Raw genomic sequence first — 24,902 nt, forward strand, 5'->3', positions numbered from 1 at the left:
AAGCTCAATTTCTCAGTATCAAGAGACGCACTTGATATAAGCAGCTTCAGATCAGGACCAAATCGAGTAACATCCACTGTTATTAAACCAAACAAAATGTCAGTTGTGAGTGTCCTCTCATCATGAGCCTCATCCACCATTAATACTACTACACTATAACTGGCAAGATCAATCATATATTTCAACATTGGTTTTTAGATGTACAATCTTCAAATCGAATAGAATATCAACCTCATGCCCGAGTTTAGCATCCATTTCTTGAGAAACTCTGGAACCAGCACTCATTGCAACAAGACGTACACGACGTAGCTGAGTACAACCAATCTTTCCATGTCTTTCCATGCTTTGTGAAGGTATTGAGGTATTTGTGTCGTTTTTCCTAACCCTGTTTCTCCTATAATAATAAGTACATGATAATAAGTATTTTTTATCTTGTATAGGTAAATAGGCAAGGTTCCTCTCTAAGGCTGATTTTGTCATTGTTGATTCCTTCTCTCGTTGTTCACTAGTAAAAAAACTAGCAATCTTTGATCTTTATACCAATCGCTATTACTTCATTTATGGCCATTGGATTATTCATCATATGCCTGAACCATTATTTCCGTAATCAACATATTTTGTATCATGTTGTTTCGTTTTATTGATTTTAATATACCATGAATAGATGGCATGCTATTCTTCTATACTGATTCTTAAGTGTTCATTCTAGTACTTCTGCAGAAAATGTGAAATCTCAAACTCCGTTGTGCTGCATGTATTTGGTTGTAAGTGTTTGTTTGGTCTATGAAACAATGTGTGGGATTTCGAGTAAGTGTTTCCATATTCAGGGGTTCCGTGTAATAGAGAAACAATACTGGAGTATTGGGATGAGAGCCAGAGGCTGGATCAGTGCAGCAGTAGGTTTTAAGATTCTTCGGTTTCCAGTGATGGGTTTGAGTCTGGTGCAAGCCTCATTGTTCAGGTTTCATTAGTCTCTTTTCTGAAATAAGAATTTCCTATCCTCATGATTAGACAAAGAAGCATTGATGCGTTGATTACTTGCAAAGCTCTTCAGAGTAAATCATTATGTTGTCAACCGTAGTCCTCCCTAGTAGCAATGAATAATTAATTTTTTTTCTTGTCATAATACAAAAAATAAATAAATTATCATGTCATGAAGAAGAAGGTAGATAAACACACTGTTGTTTGTTTATTACAGCTCTCTTATGGTTTGAAAATTTTTGTTTTCATATATTGCTACCTTGTAAGGCAGTTTGAACATTTAATCTTATGTGGTCTAATGAATGAATCAACATCTGTTTTTTCATGCTAAATATGAACAAACATATCGCTGAACACATTGATGTTCATTAGCCAGAATTGTGAGCACTAAACACTTCAGCGTTTCCTTTCTTATGTCAATAGTCTTTTATTTGTAAAGCTCAATGATTAAATTTTAATATTGTTGTAGGAACTTGGTGGAATCAGTACATCAATGGGATAACAGAAATCTATTATACAAGAATTGATGGGTGTTATGAAAGATATTCTACATAACATGGAGGTTGCTGTTCGTTCTTTTCTAATCTATTTTTGAAGGTTGCTTAAGTATGTTCATGATTGTTTGGGAAGCCTCTATTTTTTATTTAACCTTTCTGTCTCTATTTAGCTATGGAAGAGGAAGCTATCCACATTGCAAATGATACGATGCAGGTTGGTATTGAGAAAATATTTTCTTGTGCTTAATATTTGACATTGTTTGTCCTTAACTTAACTGTTACATATCATCATTGTGTTTGTTCATCATCTCCCTTTTTGGACAAAAAAATTATATCTTTCATTTTGATATTTGCATTTGCAGGATTAGCTGCTTATATATTCACTACAAGCATGCAACGTTCATGGCGTGTCTTGGAAGCTCTTGAATATGGACTTGTTGGAATTAACGAGGGGATAATTTCAACCGAGATACATACAACATGCATACATATATAGAAAGATGAGAAATGTTGGCTTTAGCTTCTTTTTTCCCCCTTTTTATTGTATGCAGGTTACCCTATTTGGAGGTGTCAAACAATCTGGTCTTGGACGAGAAGGTTCCAAATATGGAATAGATGAATATCTAGAGGTACACACATCTACATAACTCTTATTTATGCATAAGAAAATGTTTGAGAAAGAACTTTATAATCAGACAAGAGTAGTGATCAATTAAAGAAAGATAAAAGACCAAAAGGTAAAACTCACTGTGAACTAAGAGGTTGAGGTAGATTGAGGTCTCATGTTCTATACACATTGAAAGAACCTTGACTAAAGTGGGAAGTCATGATGGTGGGACAAAAGATTAAACGAGGTTAGATAATGTGTACCTACGTTCTCAAGATGGACCATTCTTATTGATATTGAACAATTACAACACTAGGGTTACACCCTATAAAAATAATCCATCAAGTAGAGAAAGTTTTGCGTTCAATTCCTACTAAGAATGTCCTGATTTAAGTGGGAGATATGACGGTTGAGATTCGTGCTAGCCTCCTCCAAAGAATAAACCATGTTCGACAAAAATTAAAACCTATATATGTGTTATTTTTCAACATCTATTAGCCATACACAACCATCTTTATCTTTGTGAATATGATGCCTTTTGTGAGATTAAAATATTGAATTTCTAACCACTAAAGGGGGTTAAGCTATACATAACATCTGGCTTAATTTGCTTTACTCTAGCATGTCCCTTCTTTCTATATATATGAGTCTCATACACAACACGAAATATAACTCTCCAGGTTTATGTGTTAGGATAATTATATACACATACTTCAATAAAATTACCCGATATCTTTAGTGTGAGTTCATTGAATTATCTTTGTGTTTGGTCATTATTTCAGTCTTTGGTATTCATTCTTATGTTGCTAAAACCATATTTAGGTTGGAAGCTAAGTATATTATTCTGAACATTGTGTGCAGACGAAATATATATGTCTGGGGAATTTGAGTAATTGACAAAATAATATAGCAGCAGAATCAGGAGGTTGAAAATAACTGGTCAGTCTTTTATTTTCATTTTACTTTTCTTTTCTTTTTCACTATTTTGAAATAATTAAGGTCAAGATCCTAATTAAGTTGTTGGATGAACACTTTGATTCCTGTTTCTACCTTTTCTTTTAGTTATTTATTTCTTATTTTGAGAATTTTGAAGCTAGATTATTTCATAAATGACTTGGAATACTACATTATTTCATAAGGAAATAAAAAGTTGCTCATACTTCATACCAATTCAGTGAGGCAATTCTGATCCAAATGTTTGTATTTACCCCCACCCTTTTGATTGGTGAGGTTGTTTAGTTGGGAAGTTGACTGAAACAAATTAGCCTTTTTCATACATTGTGAAGAACAACATTTCTCACCTTATAAATGCCAAAGTTCCTCTTATTCTAGGTAACTAAGGGATAACAGTTTGGATATGAATATTGTATGACGTTTACCTAATTCAAATGTCTGTTAATCATCTGCATGTGTGAGCTGTTCTTGTCCAGTCCTCATTGTTAAAGAGTGTAATATGCCTCACATAATCTTAGGGACTAGTTTAGCCAAAATGAATGGATTGGATGGAATAACCACTAAATCTTAGGGAAATGTATGGAAGATTCACCAAGTTTACTTCAATATAATCAGTATTTTCGTACAATCTCAATTATTCTTTGTTTATCTTCTTCTTTTATTTTCTTTTAGAAAGTTTGTTCAACCTGCCCACGAACTATGTAAATGGGTAAGGTCATCTAAATTTCAGGGAAGAGAGGTTGAGGATAGAGAGAGCCGAGATGATGCGTTTTATGTCACAGTTTATACCCGGTGGTGCATCGATAGATCCTACATTATTAGCCCAGTTTACTAATTTTGCCGGTCAATCATCGGGTCAAGGATCATCAACTGCAATTCCACCCGTGCAGCCCCAACAAGACGATGATGATTTTGGGGAAGACGCGAATTAAGTAAAAACTTTAGTTATATAATTTTGGTTAGGTTTTGGTGTTTGTGTTAAGAACTTTTTTGTTATGAATTTTGTATATTTTGGTTGTGTGGTTGTTTAATAACATTGGTTATGATGATATTTGTTCAATTGAGTATGGTATGTAGTAGTAAAATTTTCGGTTTTATAGGTATTATTGTAATATTATTATTAAATCTATTATTATTTATTTATATTGAAAGTAGAAATAATCATTAGGGATTAAATGGTAATAGCCATTGGATTAAATACCAATCAGAGGCAAAATGGTAATAACTATTGGATCGCCAGAGCCTTAATGGTAATAGCCATTTGATTAAATACCAATCGCCAGAGGCTAAATGGTAATAGCCATTGGATTAAATACCAATCGCCAGAGGTTAAATGGTAATAGCCATTGGATTAACTATCAATCCTCATAGGCTAAATGATAATAGTCATTGAATTAAGTACCTGATAATAAGTATTTTTTCCTTATATAGGTAAATAGGCAAGGTTCCTCTCTAAGGCTGATTTTGTCATTGTTGATTCCTTCTCTAGGTATTTTTTTTTTTGTTCATATTTCACATTTGTAAAATCAATATGAAAGCTATCAGATATTGTTTGCTTTTTTTTTTCTTTTGAGCAGTCAATCTTAAAAGTTGTTTTGGGGATGAATTTGATTTTAGTCCCTTACTTCCTGTTCTGTTTTGTAGAAAGATTTATCTTTCTCTTCAGCATTTGAAGAATCTCTGTAAAGCTTTATGGCTACATCAAATCTCTTTTCTTGTTCTACATGTCTTCTTCATTATATGCCTCAGTTATCCTATATTTATTTAAGAATTCATCAACTTCTTAATCAGTTTTCTTTTTGACAAGGTCAAATATCATATTTGACGACCGGTTCTTAAAAATAAGATTGCATGGTCGAGGCATTATAGAGCCGTTATTGATACTTATTGTCATTATAGAGTCGTTACTAATATTAGATAAGTATCAATAACGTTTGTTTCTGTAACGAATTGTAACGGCGTTATGTGCCGTTATTGAAATTGATCAGTAACGACTTACTATACTCATTTTTTCTACTAGTGTAAATTATTCATAATAAAAATTTGTTTAAAAAATATGACAAAATAAAAAGTTAAAGTTAATTAATAATAATAAATTTTTGTTGTGAAAATATAAAACAAAAAAAAGTTAAACTAAATACTAATAAAATTAACTAGAATACTCATTAAAAATTTGTTACGATTAAAATAAAAAAAAATAGATTAGAAAATTAATAATTAAAAATAATATTAATTTAATATTTATGAAAAATAGTAATTTAAATATAGAGAAATGATTGGGAGAGAGAATTTAAGGGAGTGAATGATTTGGTATTTGATTAGCCATAAAAATAACAAAATTTATCTCTTCTCTCCTCACCTTTTATCATTTTTTCAATCAATAATCATTCCCTCCCCAATTCTCTCCCTCAAATTCCCTCCTCTATCACTCTTCTTTAATATATTGTTATAACGAAGGAGAATGTTTTTTTTTTTTAAAATAGGTGGAAGTGGTCGATAAATTTATTAATTTTCTTATTAAAAATTTATATAAATTAATAATTAAAATATAAATATATATTTTTTAAATTTATAAAAATAATAATTGAAATATATATTAAAACATAACTAATTTAATTTATAAAATAATAATTTAAATCTACAAAATTAAAAAAACAATATTTTAAATATATATATTAATGAGTTTATATGTAATAAATAAATAAATTAAATAAATAAATAAATAAATAAAACTGAGTTTAAATAAAATGATTAAATAATTAGTTTCGAAATAGACATATAGGAGAGAAGATGAATTTAAAATGACCACAGATAATACATGTAAATGAATTTATAACACATGTCACAATTTTATTGTTTGTAACACGTATAGAAGGAGTATGTGTGACTATTAAAATATAACTTTTTTTATTTAAAATTAAAAATAAAATTTAATAAGAATGCCTTTAACAAATATATATTTTTCTTTAATAATTAATCTTATTATATTGTTATAAACTGATTTATAATTTTTAATAATTAAACTTATTAATAGGATATGTATATTTTTAATTACTTCTTTAACTAAATTATTAAGTGATTTAAAAAAAAAATAAATAAAAAAATTATAATTTATTAAATATATAATTATAAATAAAAATTATATAAGTGTATTTCTATGTTCTCGTTCTCGCACTATAAATACGCTTACAAAACTCAAACCTAAGTGATTTCTCCGCCTCAAACCGTAAACCCTAATTTCTCCATCCCACAGCAAACCCTAATTTCTACGTTACACATCAAACCCTAATTTCTCCGCACTATATCTGAAATCTACATCTTCACACACAAACCCTTTCTTTCTCCGCCGCACAGCACACCCTAATTTCTCGAAGCAAACCCATCTTCACACACAAACCCTTTCTTTCTCCGCCCGCACAGCAAACCCTAATTTCTCGAAGCAAACCCTAGTTTCTCCGCACTCATATCTCAAATCTATATCTTCACACACAAACCCTTTCTCCGCCGCAGCCAACCCTAATTTTTCCAACCTCACAACAAAGCCTAATTTCTCCAAACTCTTTCTTCTTTATCTTTGTAAGTCTAACCTTCTCCTAACCTTCACCTTCTCCGCACTCATATCTCAACACTATATCTTCTTTATCTTTGTAAGTCTAACCTTCTCCTAACCTTCTCTGCACTCATATCTCAAATCTCTATATGTACACTTTATTTTCCATTCTTTATCTTTGTAAGTCTAGTTATTTATTTTTATGATTGTTATTGACTTTTTTTAGTCTCTTTCATGGTTGAAATTCTTACTCTTTTGATTTGAAATATTTGAAGATAATCATATTTGAATACATATCTTGCAAGCAATCTTTCAGATAAGTTCATATTTTTCTTGATGAACCAACTCTTTATATACCTTATCCTTACACATTTACTCTAATCTAATCTTATAGATCTGAAGTCAAATTGTTTATTTAATAAAGTTAATAACTTCTTTTTGATTAATCTAAACTATCATGTTTTATATATCTTATCTTTACTCTAATATTATAGATATGAAGTAAAATTGTTTATTTAATAAAGTTAATATCTTTTTTTGATTAATCTAAACTATCATGTTTTTATATATCTTATCTTTACTCTAATCTTATATATATAAATTCAAATTATTTATTTAATAAATTTTTGTTTATCTTTAATTTTACTTATTTATTATTTGATTTATTAATGAAGTTTATCAAAAATAATGAAATCATTATCCTATACATCTATTCCGATTTTTTTTAGAGGGTTATATTTTTATATTCAATCTATTCTTTATATATATATATATATATATATTTATTTATTGTTACCACTTATATAATTGTATTTTTAATTTGTGGTAAGTAGGTGATAGTTAAAATAACAAAGATAATAAATATATACATATTTAATTGCCATTAAAATGATATATAAATTAATTAAAATAATATATATATATATATATATTTATTTAAAGGTATTTAAAGTTGTAAAGAAGTGATAATTAAAATAAATTAAGATTAATATATATTATAATACAAAATAAATAATTTTAATTTTAAAATTAATATTATCATGTATTAAAATTTAAGTTATAATGTTTATTTTATGAACTAATTAGTATATATTATGAATTTTGTATTTTGCATTTACAAATGAAATTCAACATATATCATGTTTTATGTTTTAAACATATTATTGTGTTATTTAGAATTTGTTTAGGCTAAATGATTATAATGTTTTCTTAAATTTAAAATTTAATAAAAATAAAGTAAAAGTATTTTAATATTTTTGTTGATAAATTAAATAATTTGATAAAAAAAATACTAATAAAATGATAGAAAATGATAGAAAATGATAGAAAATGATAGAAAATTACTAATAAAAATTACTAAAAAAAAACATAAAATGTTATATATATTATTTTTTAATTATTTCAACCCTCATTCATTAGAAAAGGGGTGGCTTCTTGTGCTTCAAAGGGGATTTCAATTAAGATATAATTAACTCATTCTTCTAAAGCATCAATGTGTAACCATATAGTTGATTCGCTCATCAATCCTCTTGTCTTATTGACTCATTCATTCATTTACTATATACTTGCATTAGGATATTAGATACACACTTTCCCTCACAAACACACTTGTCGAAGAAACCGAATTCCGCTCTAAGTAAATGAAAAAACTATGAGAGAATGTTCATTCCAGGGAGAAACAATTTGAAGGATGCTGGAATGTATTCTTGTAGAGTGTTAAGAGAATTGGAGGTTTGATGGTGCATTTCATATAGTGTCATGGAACCTCCAACTTGCATCTTCCTCTACTGAAATGCATTCCACCGTGCTTCAAATAGGTTCTGCTTGGCATGAAGATCCTCTCATAATTTTTTTACATCCTTATAGGGAGACTCATATCTTAAAGAGAAAATGCATAGTGATCAATCCAAAAAACTTGATTTAATCCAGAAACAAAATAAAGAGACATAAAGGATAATGTAATGAAAGGTCCAAATTTTGATTTTAAGAAAATTTATATGATTATTGGTATACATTTGTACTATTTGATAAATGACAATATGCATAATTTTTATTCTTAAACTTAATTATTCTTTTTTTAGGATGTGGATTGATCATTACTGATTGATATGTGGGTTTGATGATGACACCTTGGTATGATAATAGTGAAGCGCTATTTGAACGATCCCATTCATGTTTAAGCTTTGTAACATGTTGCATAAACTATTTAGTAGTCAGCATTAACTCACGCTAGATCACTCATCTTGGAAGAAACTATGATATACTAGAGCTGATAGCTAGGATGGATATAAACGGTTTGCGGATGTTTAACGGTCTTATAAGTTTCATTCTTTTACAGAATTAGACAAGAAACCTGTTGCAGTTATACACTTGTTTATTACTTCAAAATTTCCATTGTCATCATTGTTGGATGTAAGTTCATTTTCTTGGCATCAAGAGTCGCACTTGATATAAGCAGCTTCAGATCAGGACCAAATCGAGTAACATCCAATGTTATTAAACCAAACAAAATGTCAGTTGTGAGTGTCTTCTCATCATGAGCCTCATTCACCATTAATACTACTACACTATAACTGGCAAGATCAATCATATATTTCAACATTGTGTTTTAGATATACAATCTTCAAATCGAATAGAATATCAACCTCATGCCCGAGTTTAGCACCCATTTCTTGAGAAACTCTAGAACCAACACTCATTGCAGCAACACTTACATGACGGGTTGAGTACAACCAATCTTTCCATGTCTTTCCCTGCTTTGTGAAGGTATTGAGGTATTTGTGTCGTTTTTTTTAACCCTGTTTCTCCTATAATAATAAGTACCTGATAATAAGTATTTTTCCTTGTATAGGTAAATAGGCAAGGTTCCTCTCTAAGGCTGATTTTGTCATTTTTTATTCCTTCTCTAGTTGATTTTTTGTTCATATTTCACATTTGTAAAATCAATATGAAAGCTATCAAATATTGTTTGTTTGTTTTTTTTTTCTTTTGTGCAGCCAATCTTAAAAGTTGTTTTGGGGATGAATTTGATTCTACTCCCTTTCCCTTACTTCCTGTTTTGTAGAAAGATTTATCTTTCTCTCCAGCACTTAAAGAATATCCGTAAAGCTTTATGGCAACATCAAATCTCTTTTCTTGTTCTACTTGTCCTTCTTTATTATGTGCATCAGTTATCCTAAATTTTTTTACTAATTCATCAGCTTCTTGAGCATCCAAACTTAAAGTTTTTGTTTCGATTAGATTCTACTCTCATACTTCTTGTTCTGTTATCCTATATTTATTTACTAATTCATCATCTTATCAGTTTTCTTTTTGACAATATCCTATATCATACCTCACCTCAGATTCTTTAAGAGGGAATGCAGAACCACATATGTTAAATAAATTTATTAAAATAAAAAATAATATCACGTTGATAACTCAATTAAAATTAAGTGTACACAATAATAATAATAATAATAATAATAATAATAAAAACTAAAAAATTTATAATTTTGGATAATAATAAGAATGCCCTTAACAAAATATTTATCAATTATTTAAATATAATAATTAATACTTTTATTTTTAATATATTTATGTATATAAATTAATCCATATTATATATGAATAATTAATAATTTTAAAATATCAGTAAAAAAAATAATAAATAATAGTTTTAATTTTGACTATTAATTATTTCTATATACATATAAATAAAGAAATCGATAATATATATTCCAACATCATAATAAAATAATTAATAATACTATATACATATATTTAAATTTAAAAAATTTATTATATTATAAAAAATGAAAATTATTTATTTATAATAAAATTATCCCTTTCAAAATCAAATTAAAACAATTTATTATTTTTATAAATACATAAAATAATAGTGAGAATTAAACCTAATTTTCTTATTTATAATCATAAAGAAACAAACTTTGTTACTTAAATTAGAGTGGTCCTAATCAAAAATGTAATTTTATTTATTTATTTTATGCATATAGATTCAAAAATAATTAATATATTTTTTAATTTACAAAATATTAAAATAGGGTTAATAAAATATTTACAAATATTGGACCAAAAAGAAAGTATAAGTTACCCAATTGACAAATTTGTAATAAATCATGTAAAAATTTATATAATATGCAAAGTTGAAGCTTCCTTCTTCTTCCCCACCGTCGCCCAAATCCGACCACGTTTCCATCCCCCTCATCGCTCATGCTCTCTTAGAATAATCTTCAAGAATGCAAGTCCTCTCGAGAGCTCTCCTCTTTTAAGAAAAATAAGTCGTTACAGATATCACACTCTTCACTTCGTTTTGTAAATAAGGTATCTGTAACTGTTATATCAAGTTATAGATATATCAAGTTATTAGTAACAATTCTGTGTATAACCGTTACATATATCCCTTTCCAAGAAAAGAAACGAAAAGCGTAGTATCAGTAGCGGTTCTATGTAAATGTAGGTATAGATAGTTCTTAAGTATTTGTAATGGTATTCACATATAACTCTTACAGATACCACGCTTTCCATTTCTTTTCTTAGAAAGGGGTTTTAGTAATTGTTTTATGTGGATGATGTTACAGATACTTAAGAACTATATGTAATGATATTTACATAGAAACGTTATAGATAATCCGTCTGTTGATTCGTTTTCCGAAAGAGATATTTGTAACGGTTCTTTTAGAATGCCATTACATATAGTCTTTAGTATCTGTAATGACATTCACATAGAATCGTTACAGATACTCATTTAATGAACATTTATAACGGCTCATGATAGTGTCGTTACTAATACTCTGTATAATAACCCGAGAGGCGCTTCTTTTTCCTTTCTTCTTCTCCCTCCGTTGTCGTTCTTGCGCTTCCGCTCTCTTTCCCACCGCCCAGGTTCTTTATTCTTTCCTTTCTTCGTTCTTTCTTTGCAGGTTCGATCTTTCTTTCTACATCAAGTTAATCTTTCTTTCGTCATTCTTCTTTGCTGGTTTTAGGGTTCCTACACCGCCGTCGTTCTGCCCTGAAATGTTAGTTCTTCTCTCTTTTTTCTTCAATTCTTCTTTCACGGGCTTCGATTCTTCTTTTGCATATTGATTTATCTTCTTCTTTTGTAGGTACGCGGGTTCTTAGATTATTCTTCCGCTCTTTTGTCGTCCGACGCCACCGTTCAGGTGAGTTCGTTACATTAGTGTCTGCAGATTATATTAATTCGTTTAATTATTATTTGCATATTAGATTAGTTCTGTAAATTAGTTCTTTTGCATATTGATTTATATTAGATTTTGTAATCTATCTGATTTTGTTATTCATTTAATAACTTTGGCAGATTAATGTTTCCAATTTTCAATCTGCGAACAAACTCTATATAATCAGGTTAGTTTTTTTGTATTATTTAGTTATCTAATATTTGACAGTTAGGTTATTGGATTTTGAAAAATAGGTTATTGGATTATCTGAATTTGAATGTTATATTAAGTTAGAAATTTTATTGTAGGTTATATTAGGTTAGACATGTTATATTATTGGATTGTATTTGAATTAGATTAGGATAGATTATTAGATTATATTTATTAGATATGTTAGATTATTGGATTGTCCAAATTTGTTTGTTAGATTAAGTTAGACTATTAGATTGTAGGTTATATTAGGTTAGACATGTTAAATTATTGAATTGTATATTAATTAGATTATGATAGATTATTGGATTGTATATTAATTAGATTATGATAGATTATTGAATTGTATTTATTAGACATGTTAGATTCTTGGATTGTGTGTTAGATTATTAATTGTATGTTAATTAGATTCTGATAGATTATTGAATTGTATGTTAGATATGTTAGATGGATTGTGTGTTAGATTATTGGATTAGCTAGGTATATAAATGATTTAGGAAGGATATATTTTATTTGACACAGTAATATTTTGTCTAGTCTTAATGGAAGTTCCTAACAAAATATGGATAACTATATACTTTGTATTGATCCAAAATATATCGAGGAGGTTGACAAGTTCATAGAATTTGCTAAAAGGTCTACGGGTATATCTTCAATTGCATGTCCTTGTGTAAAGTGTACAAATTAAGTATATGAGAATAAGACTATCGTTAGAACTCATTAGATTGTATTCGGAATCAGACAAAACTATGTTTTTGGTATTTTCACGGGGAAAGGAGAATTGAATGTGAGAGTGTAATTGTTGCTAGTAAGAGTGGGGAAGATGAATCAAATGATGAGTTTATAGAAGAACCGATGAATGTACAATAGAATAACGAGAGTAATACCATCGACGAACTTGTTAACGTTTGTGTGGATCACCTAATGGAAGATATCATTGCTGATTTGTACCCTAATGACAATGAACATCCTAGTGAAAATGACCATCCCGTTGATGATGCCAATACATTTTATAAATTGTTGGATGATTCGAAACTATCTTTGTATGAAGGTTTTCGAATTTCCAAAGACTCGTCTCTTCTTAAACTTCTTCACGTAAAAAAATGTAGGCCAGTGGACAAACACGTCATTTAATTTGTTGTTGGGATTATTGAAGGATGAAATTCTACCAGTTCCTAATCAACTGCAAATCTGTATTATGAGTGTAAGAAATTCATTACAGACATAGGTCTATCATACAAAAAAATTGGTGCGTATAAGAATGATTGTATGCTTTTTTTAAAGAATATAAGGATTTGCAGAATTGCAAAGTCTGTGGTTGTTCTGATGAATATCAATCAATCTAGTGGTGTAATTCAGAAAAAAAAAATGAAAGGCAAATTTATTCCCAATAAGGTGTTGCGACATTTTCCATTAAAACCGAGGCTGCAAAGACTTTTTATGTGTTCCAAAACATCTCCACTGATGACTTGGCATAAAGATAACAATTCTGAAGATGATGTGTTGAGGCATCCGGCTAATTTAATGACATGGAAGACATTTTATAACTTGTACTCAAATTTCGCAGCAGACCCTCGAAATGTGCAACTTTCTTTGGCAAGTACGGATTTTAACCCTTTGCTAACGGGAAAATATCGTACAACATTTGTCTAGTACTTCTCATCCCTTACAATGTCTCTCCCACTATATGTATGAACACAAACAACTTTTTGTGTCCATGTTAATTCTAGGACCAAAGGGTCCTAGAGATTGCACTGACGTGTTTCTTGAGCCACTTATTGAAGAGTTGATGGAATTGTGGCATACTGGTGTGAAGACATACAATGCAAACAAAAAATATTATTTTAACTTGTAGGCAGCTCTTATGTGGACTATTATTTATTTCCTGGTATATGCAAATTTGTCTGAATGGAGTACAAAGGGGAAATTTGCATGTCTATCTTGTAATCAGAACACTACATCATTGAGGTTAACAAATTTCCAAAAGGAGTGTTACATGAGTCATCGACGTTTCCTCCTACCTAATCATCGTTGGCGCAAAGAGATCGATACGTTTGACAGACGTACTAAGCATAAAGCGCCTCCTATTCTACTATCGGGGTCCGAAATTCAATTACAAGCACGAGATCAAAAGGAAATTTGTTTGACAAAGTACCTTCCCAAGAAAAAGAAAATTATTCATGAATCTCGGGGTGATAACTGGAACAAATTTGGTATATTTTTCCAATTTCCTTATTGGAAATCGTTGATGTTGAATATAGATGGGATTAAAGCGATGAAAGATTTGGTCATACTGAACATAAAGCATTCCTTACATCTCGTTGAGGTTGATGACGTTGTTTGGTGTCCGACAGCCCCTTATGCACTATACAAAACAATTACGCCAATTTTTGAAAGATGTTAAAATGTCAGATGGTTTTTGTTCAAATATTGGCGTGTGTGTAAATATAGATGAGAAACAAATATTAGGATTAAAGAGTCACGATTGTCACATTTTATTACAATATCTCATTCCACTAGTTATATGTGGCCTACTTCCCAATGATGTGTACTATGATGTTGTGAATTTGTCAATGTTCTTTCGGTTACTTTGCCAAAAAAGTTTGCAGTGCGGTCTATTAGAAAAACTACAGGACGACATTGTCTTGACACTTTATAAATTGAAGAAGATCTTTCCACCTTCATTTTTTGATATAATGATGCACTTGCCAGTTCATTAGCTTATAAGGCTTGCCTTGGTGGGCCTGTTCAGTATCGATGGATGTATCCAGTTGAATAGTATATGAGAACACTAAAGAAATACTTTAGGAACATGAACTTTCTAGAAGGTTCAATTAGTGAGAGTTACTTTGTGAATGAGAGTATGAGCATGTGTGTCCGATATTTGGAGGATCAAGAATCACGAGATGGCTCGATACAAACTAGTACAACATTGTCAATATTCTTTGTTATGGAAGAGCTATCTAATGGCACGACTTACACATACCAACCAGGGGATCGTCAACGTGCTCATTCGTACATCTTAAAAAATTGCCACGAAGCTGAAGAATATTACAAGTAAGTGCAACAATTTCATTACTAGTTATGGTTGGTTTAAGTACTTTTAGAAATAAATTAATTTAACACTTGTGCAGCGATTTCATGCAATCATGTCATCCCAATATTTCCAATGAAGAACGGGATAAACAATACGTTAGTTATTTCAAAGAAAAAATAAGAAAATTGTCTCAATAGTTTCTTTTTAGTAGTTAAACAATGTGTTTAACAATAATTTCTACTAATAGGTGGAACAATTAACCGATGACTCCGATAGAACAATGAATCTTAAGATTTTAGAAGGTGGGCCTATAATATATGCTAAGAAGTATAACTCGTGCAAAATAAATTGGTACAAGTTCAACATTGAGAAACACAACGAGATTTTGACCACCCAAAATAGCGGTGTATTGGTTGTTGGAAATAATAGGGCAGAGACAATTAACTACTATGGAGTGCTAAATGAAATCATAGAAGTAGCATTTTTTATGGAAGACGAGTGGTTCTCTTCAAATGTAGATGGTTTAATGTTCATCACAAAGATCGGGGAATTAAAGTTGATAAGTGCGGTTATGTTAGTATCAATATGAACATGACTCTACCAACTCAAATGAATAACCCATTCATAATGAGAAGCCAAGCACAACAAGTGTTTTACTCTTCGAATATGGCATCAAAGATTGGATGGAAAATTGTGACTCCAATAAATCCCAGTTATTCTAATTAAGGTTTAATTTTGTTTATTAAGGCATTGAGTCAAATCGTACATTTTTCTACTAAACATTAAATTATATATTTGCAGCGATCACGGCACCTAAGGGTAGAGGTGCAGGTAGAGGCTTTGGACGTCAATTAGAGAACCTCGTTCTGAGGACCCTTTAGCGTTACTCAACTCTATTGGTTACATCGATTTGGACGAGACATTAGAGTGTGATGATGATATGACCGTTGATGGTGTACCAAACATTATAGATGATGATGAGACACAACCCCCATCTAAGCATGATACATGTACAAGTGTTTGATTATGTGTGTTCTTATGATCCTATATAAATTTGTGTTCATTTTTAGGGTCTTCTTCGAGAAGTAGACAGGATAAGAACAAAAATACTACAGTTGGTAAGTTGTAGAGTGGAGAGAAGATGCCACTGTAGTTCAACTCGATAGATGGTAAGCACATGTGTGATAATAGGATTGCATGGTCGAGGCATTATAGAGATGTTATTGATACTTATTGGCATTATAGAGTCGTTACTGATACTAGATAAGTATCAATAACGTTTGTTTCTGTAACGAATTGTAACGGCGTTATGTGCCGTTATTAAAATTTATCAGTAACGACTTTTGGGACCTTCTAAAACGACTTTAGTCCTTACTATATTCCTTTTTTCTACTAGTGTAAATTATTCATAATAAAAATTTGTTAAGAAAATATGACAAAATAAAAAGTTAAATTAAACTAATAATAATAATTTTTTGTTGTGAAAATATAACCCAAAAAAAGTTAAACTAAATACTAATAAAAATTTGTTGTAATAAGACAATAAAATGAAAAATTAATTAGAATACTCATTAAAAATTTGTTAAAAATTAATAATAAAAAATTATATTAATTTAATATTTATGAAAAATGGTAATTTAAATATAGAGAAATGATTAGGAGAGAGAATTTAAGGGAGGGAATGATGTGGCGTTTGATTAGCCAAAAAAAAGAACAAAATTTCTCTATTTTCTCTCTCTCCTCACTTTTTATCATTTTTCCAATCTCCTCACCTTTTATCATTTTTTCAATCCCTCCTCAATTCTCTCCCTCAAATTCTCTCCCCTATTACTCCTCTTAAATATATTGTTATAACGAAGGAGAATGTCTTCTTCTTTTAAAATAGGTGGAAGTGGTTGATAAATTTATTAATTTTCTTATTAAAAAGTTATATAAATTAATAATTAAAATATAAATATATTTTTTTTAAATTTATAAAAATAATAATTGAAATATATATCAAAACATAAATAATTTAATTTATAAAATAATAATTTTAATCTATAAAATTAAAAATAATAATAATTCAAATATATATATTAATGAGTTTATATTAATGAGTTTTAATGTAATATATAAATAAATAAATAAAACTGAGTTTAAATAAAATGATTAAATAATTGATTTCATAGGAGAGAAAAATGTATTTAAAATGACCACAAATAATGCATGTAAATGAATTTATAACACATGTCACAATTTTATTTTTTATTGTTTGTAACACGAAAGAGTATGTGTGACTATTAAAATATAATTTTTTTTATTTAAAATCAAAAATAAAAATTAATAAGAATGCCTTTAATAAATATATATGTTTTTAATAATTAATCCTATTATATTGTTATAAACTGATTTATAATTTTTAATAATTAAACTTATCAATAGAATATGTATATTTTTAAGAGAAATAATTGGGAGAGAGAATTTGGGTGAGAGAATAAGAGAGGAAATTACGTGGCGCGATTGCCTGAAAAAATAAAATATTTTCTCTCTCTTCTTTTTTTTCTCTCTCATTTTCCCCTTTTTCCAACCAATGAGTGATGTCAAATCATTCTCTCTAATTCCCTCCCTCAAATTCTCTCTCCCTATCACTCCTTTATTTTTAATTTTTCATTAACTAGATTATTAAGTAATTTAAAAAATAAATAAATAAATAAATTATAAGTTATTAAATATATAATTATAAATAAAAATTATATAAATGTATTTCTATATTCTACCACTATAAATACGCTTACAAAACTCAAACCCTAAGTGATTTCTCCGCCTAAACCCCTAAGTGATTTCTCCGCCTAAACCTTAAGTGATTTTTACTCTGCACATCAAGCCCTAATTTCTCCATCTCATCTCACACCAGCAAACCCTAATTTCTCCGCTTTTTCTCCGACCTCATAGCAAACCCTAATTTCTAAATTTCTTCGCTTTTTCTCCGACCTCACAGCAAACCATAATTTCTAGGCACTCATATCTCAAATCTATATCTTCTTTATCTTTGTAAGTCTTCTTTATCTTTGTAAGTCTAACCCTGATTTCTAGGCACTCATATCTAAAATCTCTATCTATTCACTTTATTTTTTATTCTTTATCTTTGTAAGTCTAATGATTTCTTTTTATGATTGTTATTGACTTTTTTTAGTCTCTAAATCTAGTTTCTTAGCCATGGTTGAAATTCTTACTCTTTTGATTTTATATATTTGCAGATAATCATATTTGAATACATATCTCTTGCAAGCAATCTATCAGATAAGTTCATATTTTTCTTGATGAACATAATCCTTATATACCTTATTCTTACTCATTTACTCTAATCTTATAGATCTGAAGTCAAATTGTTTATTTAGTAAAGTTAATATCTTCTTTGATTAATCTAAACTATCATGTTTTATATATCTTATCTTTACTCTAATCTTATAGATCTAAAGTCAAATTGTTTATTTAATAAAGTTAATATCTTTTTTTTGATTAATCTAAACTATCATGTTTTTATATATCTTATCTTTACTCTAATCTTATATATATAAATTCAAATTATTTATTTAATAAATTTTTGATTATCTTTAATTTTACTTATTTATTATTTGATTTATTAATGAAGTTTATCAAAATAATGAAATCATTATCCTATTACATCTATTCCAATTTTTTTAGAGGGTTATATTTTTATATTCAATCTATTCATTTACTCTCTTCCATTAAACCTAAATTAAAAATTATAAGTGAAAAATATCTCTTTATATATATATATATATATATTAAATGATATATATATATATATATATATATTTATATTAAAAGCAATAAATAAGTGATTAGTTAAAATAAATTAAGATTAATATATATAATACAAAATAAATCATTAATAATGTTTTTAAATTTATTATCATCATCGCCATTGTATTAAAATTTTCTAATTATTAGAGAATTTAAGAAGGAAAGTTTATTTTATGAACTAACTAATATATTTATTATTGTTATTATTTTTATGAGTTTTCAATTTTCTAATGGAATATGCAAATGTTTGTTATTGAGTTTTTTTTACTGTTCAAAGTTTTACATAACCTAGTATTTTTATTTTTTATTATCTTCAAGTTCAACTCATTTATTATTGAATATTGAAGTTATATTCACTTATTTCTCTTTTCCATTAACCATAAATAAAAAATATTTTCTCCCTATTTCATAGGCACAAAGTTATTAATATATATATATATATATATATATATATATATATTGTTACCTCTTATTTAAAATAACAAATATAATAAATATATACATATTTAATTGCCCTTAAAATGATATATAAATTAATTAAAATAATATATATATATATATATATATATATATTTAAAGTCATTTAAAGTCGTAAAGTAGTGATAATTAAAATAAATTAAGATTGATATATATTATAATACAAAGTAAATAATTAATTTTAATTTTAAAGTTAATATTATCGTGTATTAAAATTTAAGTTATAAAGTTTATTTTATGAACTAATTAGTATATATTATGAATTTTGCATTTTGCATTTACAAATGAAATTCAACATATATCATGTTTTATGTTTTAAACATATTGTTGTGTTGTTTAGAATTTGTTTAGGATAAATGATGATAATGTTTTCCTATATTTAAAATTTAATAAAAATAAATTAAAAATATTTTAATATTTTTGTTGATAAATTAAATAATTTGATAAAAAAAAATGACTAATAAAATGATAAATATATATTTAAAAAAACATAAAATGTTATATATATTATTTTTTAATTATTTCAACCCTCTTTAAAAAAGGGGTGGCTTCTTGTGCTTCAAAGAGGATTTCAAATAAGATCTAACTAACTCATTCTTCTAAAGCATCAACATGTAAACATATAGTTGATTCGTTCATCAATCCTCTGTATTAATAACTCATTCATTTATTTACTACATACTTGCATTAGGATTTTTGATACACACTTTCCCTCACAAACACACTTGTCGAAGAAGCCGATTTCCGCTCTAAGTACATGAAAAAACTATGAGAGAATGTTCATTCCAGGGAGAAACAATTTGAAGGATGTTGGAATGTATTCCTGTAGAGTGTTAAGAGAATTGGAGATTTGATGGTGCATTTCATATAGTATCATGGAACCTCCAACTTGCATCTTCCGCTACTGAAATGCATTCCATCGTGCTTCAAATAGGTTCTGCTTGGCATGAACATCCTCTCATAATTTTTTTACATCCTTATAGGGGAACTCATATCTTAAGGAGAAAATGCATAGTGATCAATCCAAAAAACTTATTTAATCCAGAAACAAAATAAAGAGACATAATCGATAATGTAATGAATGGTCCAAAATTTGATTTTAAGAAAATTTATATGATTATTGGTATACATTTGTACTATTTCATAAATGACAATATGTATAATTTTTATTCTTAAACTTAATTATCCTTTTTTTTAGGATGTGGACTGATCATTTGTGATTGATCTGTGGGTTTGACGATGACACTTTGGTATGATAATAGTGAGGCGCTATTTGAACGAGCCTAGCATATACTCTTTAGTTGTCAGCATTAACTCATGGTAGATCACTCATCTTGGAAAAAACTATGATATACTAGAGCTGATAGCTAGGATGGATATAAACGGTTTGCGGATGTTTAACGGTCTTATAAGTTTCATTCTTTTGCAGAATTAGGCAAGAAACCTGTTGCGGTTATACACTTGTTTATTACTTCAAAATTGCTATCATCATCATTGATGGATGTAAGCTTAATTTCTCAGCATCAAGAGACGCACTTGATATAAGCAGCTTTAGATCAGGACCAAATCGAGTAACATCCACTGTTATTAAACCAAACAAAATGTCAGTTGTGAGTGTCCTCTCATCATGAGCCTCATCCACCATTAATACTACTACACTATAACTGGCAAGATCAATCATATATTTCAACATTGGTTTTTAGATGTACAATCTTCAAATCGAATAGAATATCAACCTCATGCCCGAGTTTAGCACCCATTTCTTGAGAAACTCTGGAACCAACACTCATTGCAACAAGACTTACACGACGTGGCTGAGTACAACCAATCTTTCCATGCTTTGTGAAGGTATTGAGGTATTTGTGTCGTTTTTCCTAACCCTGTTTCTCCTATAATATTAAGTACATGATAATAAGTATTTTTTATCTTGTATAGGTAAATAGGCAAGGTTCCTCTCTAAGGCTGATTTTGTCATTGTTGATTCCTTCTCTCGTTGTTCACTAGTAAAAAAACTAGCAAACTTTGATCTTTATACCAATCGATATTACTTCATTTATGGCCATTGGATTATTCATCATATGCTTGAACCATTATTTCCGTAATCAACATATTTTGTATCATGTTGTTTCGTTTTGTTGATTTTAATATATCAGGAATAGATGGCATGCTATTCTTCTATACTGATTCTTAAGTGTTCATTCTAGTACTTCTGCAGAAAATGTGAAATCTCAAACTCCGTTGTGCTGCATGTATTTGGTTGTAAGTGTTTGTTTGGTCTATGAAACAATGTGTGGGATTTAGAGTAAGTGTTTCCATATTCAGGGGTTCCGTGTAATAGGGAAACAATACTGGAGCATTGGGATGAGAGCCAGAGGCTGGATCAGTGCAGCAGTAGGTTTTATGATTCTTCGGTTTCCAGTGAATGGTTTGAGTCTGGTGCAAGCCTCATTGTTCAGGTTTCATTAGTCTCTTTTCTGAAATAAGAATTTCCTATCCTCATGATTAGACAAAGAAGCATTGATGCGTTGATTACTTGCAAAGCTCTTCAGAGTAAATCATTATGTTGTCAACCCTAGTCCTCCCTAGTAGCAATGAATAATTAATTTTTTTGTTTGTCATAATACAAAAATAAATAAATTATCATGTCATGAAGAAGAAGGTAGATAAACACACTGTTGTTTGTTTATTACAGCTCTCTTATGGTTTGAAAATTTTTGTTTTCATATATTGCTACCTTGTGAGGCAGTTTGATCATTTAATCTTATGTGGTCTAATGAATGAATCAACATCTGTTTTTTCATGCTAAATATGAACAAACATATCGCTGAACACATTGATGTTCATTAGCCAGAATTGTGAGCACTAAACACTTCAGCGTTTCCTTTCTTATGACAATAGTCTTTTATTTGTAAAGCTCAATGATTAAATTTCAATATTGTTGTAGGAACTTGGTGGAATCAGTACATCAATGGGACAACAGAAATCTATTATACAAGAATTGATGGGTGTTGTGAAAGATATTCTACATAACATGGAGGTTGCTGTTCGTTCTTTTCTGATCTATTTTTGAAGGTTGCTGAAGTATGTTCATGATTGTTTAGGAAGCCTCTATTTTTTATTTAACCTTTCTGTCTCTATTTAGCTATGGAAGAGGAAGCTATCCACATTGCAAATGATACCGATGCAGGTTGGTATTGAGAAAATATTTTCTTGTGCTTAATATTTGACATTGTTTGTCCTTAACTTAACTGTTACATATCATCATTGTGTTTGTTCATCATCTCCCTTTTTGGACAAAAAAATTATATCTTTCATTTAGATATTTGCATTTGCAGGATTAGCTGCTTATATATTCACTACAAGCATGCAACGTTCCTGGCGTGTCTCGGAAGCTCTTGAATATGGACTTGTTGGAATTAACGAGGGGATAATTTCAACCGAGGTACATACAACATGCATACATATATAGAAAGATGAGAAATGTTGGCTTTAGCTTCTTTTTTCCCCCTTTTTATTGTATGCAGGTTGCCCCATTTGGAGGTGTCAAACAATCTGGTCTTGGACGAGAAGGTTCCAAATATTGAATAGATGAATATCTAGAGGTACACACATCTACATAACTCTTATTTATGCATAAGAAAATGTTTGAGAAAGAACTTTGTAATCAGACAAGAGTAGTGATCAATTATAGAAAGATAAAAGACCAAAAGGTAAAACTCACTGTGAAATAAGAGGTTGAGGTAGATTGAGGTCTCATGTTCTATACACATTGAAAGAACCTTGACTGAAGTGGGAAGTCATGATGGTGGGACAAAAGATTAAACGAGGTTAGATAATGTGTACCTACGTTCTCAAGATGGACCATTCTTATTGATATTGAACAATTACAATAACACTAGGGTTACACCCTATAAAAATAATCCATCAAGTAGAGAAAGTTTTGCGTTCAATTCCTACTAAGAATGTCCTGATTTAAGTGGGAGATATGACGGCTGAGATTCGTGCTAGCCTCCTCCAAAGAATAAACCATGTTCGACAAAAATTAAAACCTATATATGTGTTATTTTTCAAAATCTATTAGCCATACACAACCATCTTTATCTTTGTGAATATGATGCCTTTTGTGAGATTAAAATATTGAATTTATAACACACTAAAGGGGGTTAAGCTATAGACAACATCTGACTTAATTTGCTTTACTCTAGCATGTCCCTTCTTTCTATATATATGAGTCTCATACACAACACGAAATATAACTCTCCAGGTTTATGTGTTAGGATAATTATATACACATACTTCAATAAAATTACCCGATATCTTTAGTGTGAGTTCATTGAATTATCTTTGTGTTTGGTCATTATTTCAGTCTTTGGTATTCATTCTTATGTTGCTAAAACCATATTTAGGTTGGAAGCTAAGTATATTATTCTGAACATTGTGTGCAGATGAAATATATATGTCTGGGGAATTTGAGTAATTGACAAAATAATATAGCAGCAGAATCAGGAGGTTGAAAATAACTGGTCAGTCTTTTATTTGCATTTTACTTTTCTTTTCTTTTTCACTATTTTGAAATAATTAAGGTCAAGATCCTAATTAAGTTGTTGGATGAACACTTTGATTCCTGTTTCTACCTTTTCTTTTATTTATTTATTTCTTATTTTGAGAATTTTGAAGCTAGATTATTTCATAAATGACTTGGAATACTACATTATTTCATAAGGAAATAAAAAGTTGCTCATACTTCATACCAATTCAGTGAGGCAATTCTGATCCAAATGTTTGTATTTACCCCCACCCTTTTGATTGGTAAGGTTGTTTAGTTGGGAAGTTGACTGAAACAAATTAGCCTTTTACATACATTGTGAAGAACAACATTTCTCACCTTATAAATGCCAAAGTTCCTCTTATTCTAGGTAACTAAGGGATAACAGTTTGGATATGAATATTGTATGACGTTTACCTAATTCAAATGTCTGTTAATCTTCTGCATGTGTGAGCTGTTCTTGTCCAGTTCTCATTGTTAAAGAGTGTAATATGCCTCACATAATCTTAGGGACTAGTTTAGCCAAAATGAATGGATTGGATGGAATAACCACTAAATCTTAGGGAAATGTATGGAAGATTCACCAAGTTTACTTCAATATAATCAGTATTTTCGTACAATCTCAATTATTCTTTGTTTATCTTCTTCTTTTATTTTCTTTTAGAAAGTTTGTTCAACCTGCCCACGAACTATGTAAATGGGTAAGGTCATCTAAAATTCAGGGAAGAGAGGTTGAGGATAGAGAGAGCCGAGATGATGCGTTTTATGTCACAGTTTATACCCGGTGGTGCATCGATAGATCCTACATTATTTGCCCAGTTTACTAATTTTGCCGGTCAATCATCGGGTCAAGGATCATCAACTGCAATTCCACCCGTGCAGCCCCAACAAGACGATGATGATTTTGGGGAAGACGCGAATTAAGTAAAAACTTTAGTTATATAATTTTGGTTAGGTGTTGGTGTTTGTGTTAAGAACTTTTTTGTTATGAATTTTGTATATTTTGGTTGTGTGGTTGTTTAATAACATTGGTTATGATGATATTGGTTGAATTGA

At 29.3% G+C, this 24,902-nt stretch overlaps 1 long non-coding RNA gene across 1 annotated transcript; it reads left to right on the forward strand.

The window, feature by feature from the left end:
- Positions 1-22,630: 22,630 nt before the first annotated feature.
- Positions 22,631-23,966, forward strand: LOC124917755. Its single transcript, XR_007097219.1, has 3 exons — positions 22,631-22,742; positions 22,825-22,902; positions 23,746-23,966. It is a non-coding gene; the product is annotated as an uncharacterized LOC124917755 (long non-coding RNA).
- The last annotated feature ends 936 nt before the right edge of the window (positions 23,967-24,902 follow it).

The sequence above is a fragment of the Impatiens glandulifera genome, unplaced genomic scaffold, assembly GCF_907164915.1.
Source record: "Impatiens glandulifera unplaced genomic scaffold, dImpGla2.1, whole genome shotgun sequence".
NCBI classification, from domain to species: Eukaryota; Viridiplantae; Streptophyta; class Magnoliopsida; order Ericales; family Balsaminaceae; genus Impatiens; species Impatiens glandulifera.